The sequence below is a fragment of the Hibiscus syriacus genome, unplaced genomic scaffold (assembly GCF_006381635.1).
Source record: "Hibiscus syriacus cultivar Baekdansim isolate YM2019G1 unplaced genomic scaffold, ASM638163v2 tig00110317_pilon, whole genome shotgun sequence".
NCBI lineage: Eukaryota > Viridiplantae > Streptophyta > Magnoliopsida > Malvales > Malvaceae > Hibiscus > Hibiscus syriacus.
In genome coordinates, this window is record NW_024062676.1 from 381,759 (window position 1) to 390,803 (window position 9,045).

At 37.4% G+C, this 9,045-nt stretch overlaps 1 pseudogene; it reads right to left on the bottom strand.

Moving 5' to 3' along the window:
- Positions 1 to 2,957: 2,957 nt before the first annotated feature.
- On the bottom strand, positions 2,958 to 7,423 carry LOC120116981 (annotated as a pseudogene).
- Between the last annotated feature and the right edge of the window lie 1,622 nt (positions 7,424 to 9,045).

Sequence of the window (9,045 nt, forward strand, 5' to 3'; positions counted from 1 at the left end):
CGGTGCGTTTTTTCATACCCGTTGCGTTGCACACATAATTAATTTATCCGTGCAAGCCGGTTTGGAGGTTATTGAGCCGATTAGATTAGAATTTAAAACAATGATAAAATCGGTTCTTTGTAACAACAAAAGACTAAATGATTATAAACGATTTTGTAAGTCCGTTAATAAAAAAGCTTTGGGCCCTAATTTGGATTGTCCAACTCGTTGGAACTCAACTTGGATAATGATGCATACTGCCTTAAGGCAAAGGGAAACATTGCAAACATTTCACGATCGGCTTTTCGAGAGGGGTCATGTCCCAAACATTTATCCGGATTCGAGTTGGGAAACTATAGCCAAAATAACCGATTTGCTTGGGGTTTTTAAAAATGCAACAACTTTTTTATCCGGTGTTTATTACCCTATTAGCCCGTTGGTTCTTAATCAAATATTTTTGTTGGCTACCCGACTAAATGACTTTGAATTTGAAACCGAAGTTTTTCAAGAAATTGACTTTGCCCTGAAGGAAAAACTTTTAAAATATTTTAAGGAGATTCCCCCCATTTTTACTTGTGCCGACGCTTTAAACCCAACGTTAAATGTTGGCGGGGTTGAAACACTAATTGAACAGATTGCGTTTGCTTTTAATCTAACCGATGATGAACCCAACTTTGTCCAAAACCAAATAAATTATTTTAACAAATATTTTCGAGACATGTTTGCAATTTATTTAACTAAATACGGATCAAGTAGTGTAATACACGATCAAATGAGAATGAATGCGGAATCATCTAGTAGACGTCCAAGTAACATAAATTTGAATCTTTTTAACACTCTTGTAAATTCCCAATCCAAACGATCACGTACTACCACCCCAAGTAGCGAGTTGAGAAATTACATGTCATGCGATTTTCTATCAAAAATGACATTTGAAGAGCTTGAAAGTTTGGATATTTTGGTTTGGTGGAAAGAAAAAGAAGCACAATTTCCGATTCTAGCCGCCATGACCCGTGATTTACTAACCGTCCAAGCTTCTACGGTAGCTTCGGAATCCGTTTTTTCTGTTAGTGGCAGGGTTATATCGCAACGGAGATCAAGATTAAGTCCTAAGTCGGTAGAAGTATGCATTTGTTTAAAGGATTATTTGGATGGAGCGGCTCGTAAGCAACATATCACCACCCTAGAAGATGCAATTGATGCCGATTTGGAAGCAAACTTACACATTGAAGAAGTCGGACTTGGAATATCCCCTCCAAACGAAGAAGGCGAAGATGATGAAGAAGAGATGGCAATGTAGTTTATTTTTAAACTTTATTTCAATTATCGTAAACTTTGTTTCAATTATCGAACTTGAAGTTTTTAAGTATTTGAATTTATCGAACTTGAAAGTTTTTAAGTATTTGAATTTATCAAACTTGGAAGTATTTAAGTATTTCAATTATGTTGAATTAATCGATCGACGGAATCGGCCAAGAGAGGGGTGAATTGGCAATTAAAATTTCGATGGAAGCTTTTGCAGAAAATTAAAAAGATTTGCACAGCAATTTAGAGTGGTTCGACTTTCTCAATCAAAGTCTACGTCCACTACCTTAGCTATCCACACTAAGGATTTTCCACAAATTCACTAATTTGTCTTTCTTTTGAGGACAAAGAGTAACCTTACAAACCCTCAAGAATTATACCCCAAATTCTTGATAAAACTCTCTCCCAAAGAGAACAATACAAATTTGCAAAGTTACAAGGAAATCCTCACAAGGTAGATTGTTTGCACAATTCTAGAACAAAGAAAAGAACACTCAAAGATGAATACAATTGAGCACAATATGTGTTCTTGAAAGCAAAATGAATATTGAATGAAAATAGGCTTGAAATGCTCAAACTTGAGGTTTGATGCTTTCTCTTTGATTCTCTCTTGATTCTAATTGCTTGATATTTCTTGTCTTTGATCAATGGCTTCTAAGCTTGCTTAAATACACATTGAATCACTTCTGAACGTTAGGGATAATTAATGAAGATAATATAGCCGTTTAAGTGTGAAAACATTTAATAAAAATGCTTGGAGCGTGGGGGGAATCGGTACCCTCTCATAGGGAATCGGTTCCCTAAGTGTAAAATTCAAATATTTCGACCGTTGAATAGGGGGAATCGGTACCCCTATGGGAGAATCGGTTCCCTCCGAGCATTCTGAAAATCTCGGAGCCAAACCATTCAAGGGGAATCGATACCCCCTTGGGGGGAATCGGTTCCCTCTGAGCAATCTGAAATTTTTGACTTTGAAATGATTCGAAATACTTTGAAAGATTATTTTGAAATTGTTTTAAGATTAAAACTTAATTTTACACTTAAGTAAAGATTAAAAATGATTTTTGAAATATTTGGAGTAATGTTTTGATATTCGAATAATTATATCAAATATACTTAAAAAATCATTTGGAAAATCTTAAAATTCATTTAACTTAATTTGTTATATCGAAATATCAAAATATTTTCAACAAATTATCGTAAATTTTGTTACAATTGATGACGATGTAATTTTAATAATATTAAAATCGATTTTTTTATAACCGATTTTTTAAAAAAACCGGTTTTTTTAAAACCGAAACCGGTTACACCGGTTAAGATATACGGCCCTCCAAACCGGTTAAAAACCGAACCGATTAATTTATAAACCGGTTTTTTTCTATGGGAAAAAACCGGATCCGTTTTTAACCGATCCGGATCGGATTGAAATCCAACTTCTGTGCAACCCTACTGGGAGACCATTAAACAAGAGCCCAATTGGAATTGAAAAAAGGAAATGGCTTATGAGACTCAATTGTTATATGGAATGAAATACCCGGACTTAAATTGTTTTATAAAAAATTCTCAATTCATGATTATGTTTATACTCCAAAATCATCAAGGTTCTTTTTTTTTAAGCTTCGTCTAAAGTTAGTGTCGGTTAATTTCTCTTAAAATTTTAATTGAAAAGTACGAACAGAAAGCAAAGGATTGCATAAATCAACAAAATTTAGTTATAGAGTAAAAGGAGAAATACGATAGTGGGGATGCATGCAGATCAGGCTCGTCGTTTACTGAGACGCCAAGAATTAGGTTCATGATATCTATCATAAAGAGGCTCAATGCGTTCTTGGCGCTTGCGCTTGCTCATTTTTGTAGGATCTGCCTGTTTGAAGAATCTAGGCGCAAGTTCAACCAGCCATTTCGGGTCTATCACTGTCACCTCTCGCATGTACTCCTTTGTAGTCATTACTAGCTCATGGTAGATCACCCAGTCCGGTTGCCTCTGGAAAAGGGCACTACTTGGGTGAATATAAACAGGCTGGTTCTCCACCACAGTTCTATATCCCTCCTGTGGGTCCTTCCTTGCAGCATGGAAGAAGAACCCTGCTGTGATTGCTTTCCTGATCTTTGTAAAATTCTTTCCTGCACTCACCACGTCCAGTTTGTACCTGAAAAAACATCACCGTTCAGGTTAGAACCTCAAAGGCCAAGTACAAACTCTTAGCATGGTAATAATACTCGATACTAGTAGAGAACACAACAGATTCAAAACTAACGAATTGAAAGAGAGAAAGACTGCTGGTTGATGCTATCGTCAGAACATGTGAAGATATTACTAACAAGAGAATAGTCAGAATAATGCAAAAGCAATAAAAGCATATCCAGAGAACAGAGACATTCACAACAAGCTTTGTAGTCTCCTAAATGAACATTGACGATCCCTAATCTGGCACCAAAAATTAAAGAATCTTGGAAAGCAAGTTGGTGATGAACTTTCCAGCCAATTAAGCTAAAGCAACATTATGCATTTTTCAAACTATAAAGCAGTTAGTGGTCATCACCGTAGTAATAATCATAAATTTTACTAGCGATAACCAAAAGTGTAAGCTCAAATACATCTTAAAATTAACAGTGTAGGACACAATTAATATCTTAAACCATAAAAGCTTAGATATAAAGAAAGATATCAAAGATCAGAGACAATTAGCAAAAGATATTATAAAACCAAGAGCAAAAGAACTTACTTGTCCATGATGCTGAGAAGTTGTTTTCTAACATCTTGTGCCCTCCGTAAAGATCGAGACTGAACAAAATTTTCAAAACACCATGGCCCTGAAAAGTTCTTAGCTTTCCAAGCCTCATATACAGCAAGTAGAGTCAAATGGTCTCCCTCGGGCTGGAAAAACTTGGCCCTCTTCTGATCAGCTTGAGCTTGCTTTTCCCTTGGTCTGTAGAAGATGTTACCAGTTTGGATCATTGCGATAATTGTCAATATCTCATCACTACAGCCAAGGTCCACACTGGCCAGTAACATCTTTGATAGTGGTGGATCAAGAGGAAATTCTGCCATTTTCCTACCCAATTTAGTCAAAAGCCCCTCCTCATCTAGAGCTCCCAGACTGAATAATTGCTCCATGGCAGAAAGGAGAGCTTGTGGTGCAGGTGGATCCATAAAATCAAAAGAAAGAAGATCATTTATGCCCATGGCCTTCATTGTTAGTGTTGTCATGCCAAGATTAATCCTTTGTATCTCTGGAATTGATGTAGGAGACATCTCATTTCGATATGCACTCTCCGTGTACAAGCGGTAACATTTTCCAGGTCCAGTACGCCCAGCACGTCCAGCTCGTTGTTTTGCTGAAGCTTGTGAAATTGGTGTTATAACAAGGGAATCAAGCCCTTGCTTCGGATTATAAACGTTTTGCTTAGCAAAACCAGGATCGACCACATAGAATATTCCATCTATTGTTAAGGATGCCTCTGCGATGTTGGTTGCCACTACGACCTTCCTTTTCCCAGGAGGGGCAGGATCAAAAATCCTAGACTGCATCTCACTAGGGAGGGCACTATAAACTGGTAAAATGATCAATTCAGGAACGTTTTTACCTAGTCCTTTCATCCTCTCATAAAGTGATAGACATGCAAAATCAATTTCCTCTTGACCAGTCAAGAAGACGAATGTCACCTTCAGGTTCAGTCAAGTGTATCTGTAGGACTGTTATAAGGGCAGCATCTAGGTAGTCGCTCTCAGGTTGTTTTGTATAGAGTATCTCCACAGGAAATGTTCTCCCAGGAATACTGAAAATACTGCAGTCAAAGAAATACCCTGAAAACTTCTCTGCATCCAATGTAGCCGATGTAACAATCAGACGAAGATCAGCTCTCCGCTTCAGAAGTTGCTTCAGTAACCCAAACAGAACATCAGTGTGAATCGTACGCTCGTGAGCTTCATCAAGCATAATGACCGAGTATTGAGAGAGATCCTCGTCAATCAGAATTTCCCTAAGAAGCATACCATCAGTCATGTACTTTATGACAGTATCTGGTCCGGTACAATCTTCAAATCGAATAGCATAGCCAACTTCCTCCCTTAATCGACAACCAAATTCCTCGGCTACCCTCTTCGCCACAGACATTGCAGCCACCCTTCGAGGTTGTGTACACCCAATCTTACCCCTAGTAGTGTACCCAGCCTCAGCAAGATACTGGGTTACCTGGGTAGTCTTACCAGAACCAGTCTCACCAATGACCACAAGAGCCTGATTATCATGCACGGCCTGAACCAGTTCCTTTTTCAGTTTATAAATTGGCAAGCTCTGCCTCTGCTCTTGGATGGAAAGTTTAGATCTCTGCCCAAAAGTCAAAGCTTTTCCATAAGCATCCTTCTTCCATTCAGGCATATCATATGCTGACAATCCAACACCTCTCAGCTCCTGTGCAAGATGCCTCTCACCAGTCTCTGGCATCGGGTCTTCCCAGGGACGATTCAGATCCTTGGGAATTGAATCAAGCATTGTCCTCTGCTGCTGTTCCCGGACTTCTCTCCGTTCCTTAATAAGTGCAGATTGAAGAGCAGCAGCACGACTCAGGGAACCTTCTGGATTCTTGAATATTTTTACCGGGGAGAGATCCACAGAATACCTAGTCTGCCCTTGCAAGAAGGCAGGTTCGTCCTCATTCATTTCAATCTCAAGCTCTTCCTCAGCACCCTCTTCTTCATAAAGCATTCCATCTCCGTCCTCATCATACATGGGATGCTCATCCACTCTCAGAACACCAGAAGCCATCAACTGTTTGGCTTCCCATATCTCTGGTGAACTCATTCTCTTCAATGGCCTACGCGATGGGGCAACATCCTCATCCTCCAAAATCCTAATCCCTGAAAGGCCAGTTCTCATTACACGTCCCTCTTTCCCCCCTGAAGGATTTGTCCTAAAAGCATCATCATCCGAAGTCTTCTTCAATGGCAGCAAATCCTTACCAGTATTCTGATCAACATCTCTCATAGACAAGCTCAACTTCTGACCTGAAACTGAAATTACCTTTACATAAACCTCCTGATCCCGTTTCACAACATCTTTAGCATTGGCAATCCTCCTAGTAGCCATCTGGGAAACATGAACTAAACCCTCCTTTCCCCTCAACTCATTCAATTGCACAAAACAACCTGAATCCATCACCCTGGAAATTCTCCCCTTGTATACCTTATATAACTCAGGCTCGTTATCCTTATACCTACCATTACCTCTCCTACCCCCTCCTTCCTCACCTTCCATATTATCATGGTCCCTGGTCCTGCCCCTGCTCCTATAATCCCTGTTATCATCATCACCATCTCTATTATCTCGGGTTCGATCCCTATTTCTTCCACGACTGCCATAATCCCTCCTACCATCATCACCGGCCTCTTTATATCTATCTCCATGCCTACTCCTATCTCTATCTCTATCCTTATCCCTCCTATATCTGTCTCTTTCCCCATCTCTATCTCTATCCTCTACTTTTCTTCTGTCTTGAGCCTCCATCTCAATTTCCTTCTCTAGTTCTTTTGCTCTATCTTTATCATCTGCAATTGCTAAAGCTTTAAATTTAGACTTCTTTCCATCAGCCGCGTTTTCCTTCTTGGATTCCTTCTCAGCCTTGGGATTTGGCGGCAGAATAGCGTGTATGATAGTAAGAAGCGTACGGACAAAGTAATCAGGTAACTCTGCACCGTTTTCTTTCAGCTTCCCATCGAATTCATCAACGGTCTCGGAGTGGCGGCCCATATCGGTGATGAATTCGGCCAAAACCTTGTCGGAAAACCCTACATGGCTCTCGAGCTCGGAGCTTACTTTGGAAACAAGGGAGAGGTATTCAAGTTTCTCCAGCGCATCGCCTTGGGCAGGAGATGAACCCATCGGTGGAGAGAGACAAATAATGGAGCTTTATGAAGGAATGGTAAGGTTAGGTTTTAAAAGGAGGGGAAGGACAGATAGTGGTTTTTAGGGTTTCGAAATTGGGAAATTTCAGGGGTTTTCAAGTTGGATTTAACGAAAGATTGTGGGGTTATTCAAAGGAATTTGGTGGAGGTTTTCACAGCGGCAGAAGTATTTAAAGGCGGCGGAAGAGATTCACACCGGGGGATGACAGACAAAGTCGACGAAGAACGAACAAAAATCGGAAAAGAGAGATCACGGGTATACATATCTTGTATGCTTAAATCTTTTTAACATAATACAGAGGATTAATCTAAAACAAAGTCATTCAATTATAGTCCTTTTTTCCCTTTAAATTATTATTTGTAACTAATTTAAAATATTTTTATTAAAATAAATTTCTAAATTATAATTTTTTATTTTAAGTATTTAAAATGCTTTTTTATCAAAACAAATACATAATTTTGTAAGACATGTTAACATCTTATTTGATCGGGAAAAAATCAATCACAAAATTAATAAGTCTTAAAGTGATTATATAATAGTATATAGACCTATTTTGATAAAAATAATTTAACAACTTAAAATAAAAAGAATATATAATATAACTTTTTGTATTAATATAAGATGATTAGAAGTAATATATGTTGTAATTAAATTTTATTTTTAATAACCACGACTCAAAAACTTATTTTTATTTTAAATCTGATATAAAATATATTTTATATTTATTAAAGTTTTTCCTATGGAGTAACATGTCTTAATGAGTTGATTCTTCATTTTGTTTTTTTTTCTTTCTCATAAGTCGAATTTGTGTTTAATTTAATGGAGGTAATTTTTTCTAAGTTCAAATATTTATTTGAATAAAAACTAATTGTTTTTGTAATTTTATTTTTAGGATCATATATTTACTCTTAATTTTTTATAAAACATAATAATAATAAAATATTATAAATGTAAAATAATCATTTTAGTCTTATTCTTTTTTTTAGATTAGATTAACTCTAATATTTCGTTTTGAGTAAAAAAAATTATTAGAGAAAACTTTTTAATCAATTAACGATTAATGCTCGAAATTAATTCAATCAAAGTAAATGAAGAGAGATGTTGATATAGCATATCCATATTAATTAAAATAATATCACTTTGAGTATTAATATATCCACTTCAAAATAATATTATTGTGACTATATCATCACATTGATAGAAATTATAATTCATGTGAGTGCACCATTTGTTAATTATTGTCCTAGAAATATGATTACAAACAAAATTAAAAATTGATACTCACTAATATGAAGTATAATTTATCGTAATCGTAATTAAATCTCTTATAAGAAAATATTGGCAATTTTTTTGAGATAATATGATGTAAAACAAATACCATCTAAGGTGGGAGGAGAATTATTTTTTTGTATAGAGTGATTGTTATAGTGTTGATTGGAAGATGGGCGTTTTTCCCAAAAAATCATCTTTTTAATTTAATATTCCCGATCAGGCACAGGTCAGACTATATTTCTCGATCTAACACCCTTTGCAGTAAGGCGCGCCCCCTGCAGTGCGCTATACGCTGATTTGGAGCCATGTGGGGTAAGGCTTACCCCCTGCGGCGCGCCTTATGCTGACATGGATACACGTGTGTATGGCGCGGGGTAGGGGCCGCGCCATACGCCACGTAAGATATAGCGCGGGGTAGGGGTCTCGCTATTCAATTATCTCAATTATCAAACATGCATAATGCAAGGTGCGGTCCTTGCACCGCGCCCTGCATTATTTTCTCAAACTTCTCGACTTTAAGGCATCCTCTCTCGGCTATAAATAGTCGTCTCCCGTAAACTCTCTCACCAACAATCATTTGAAT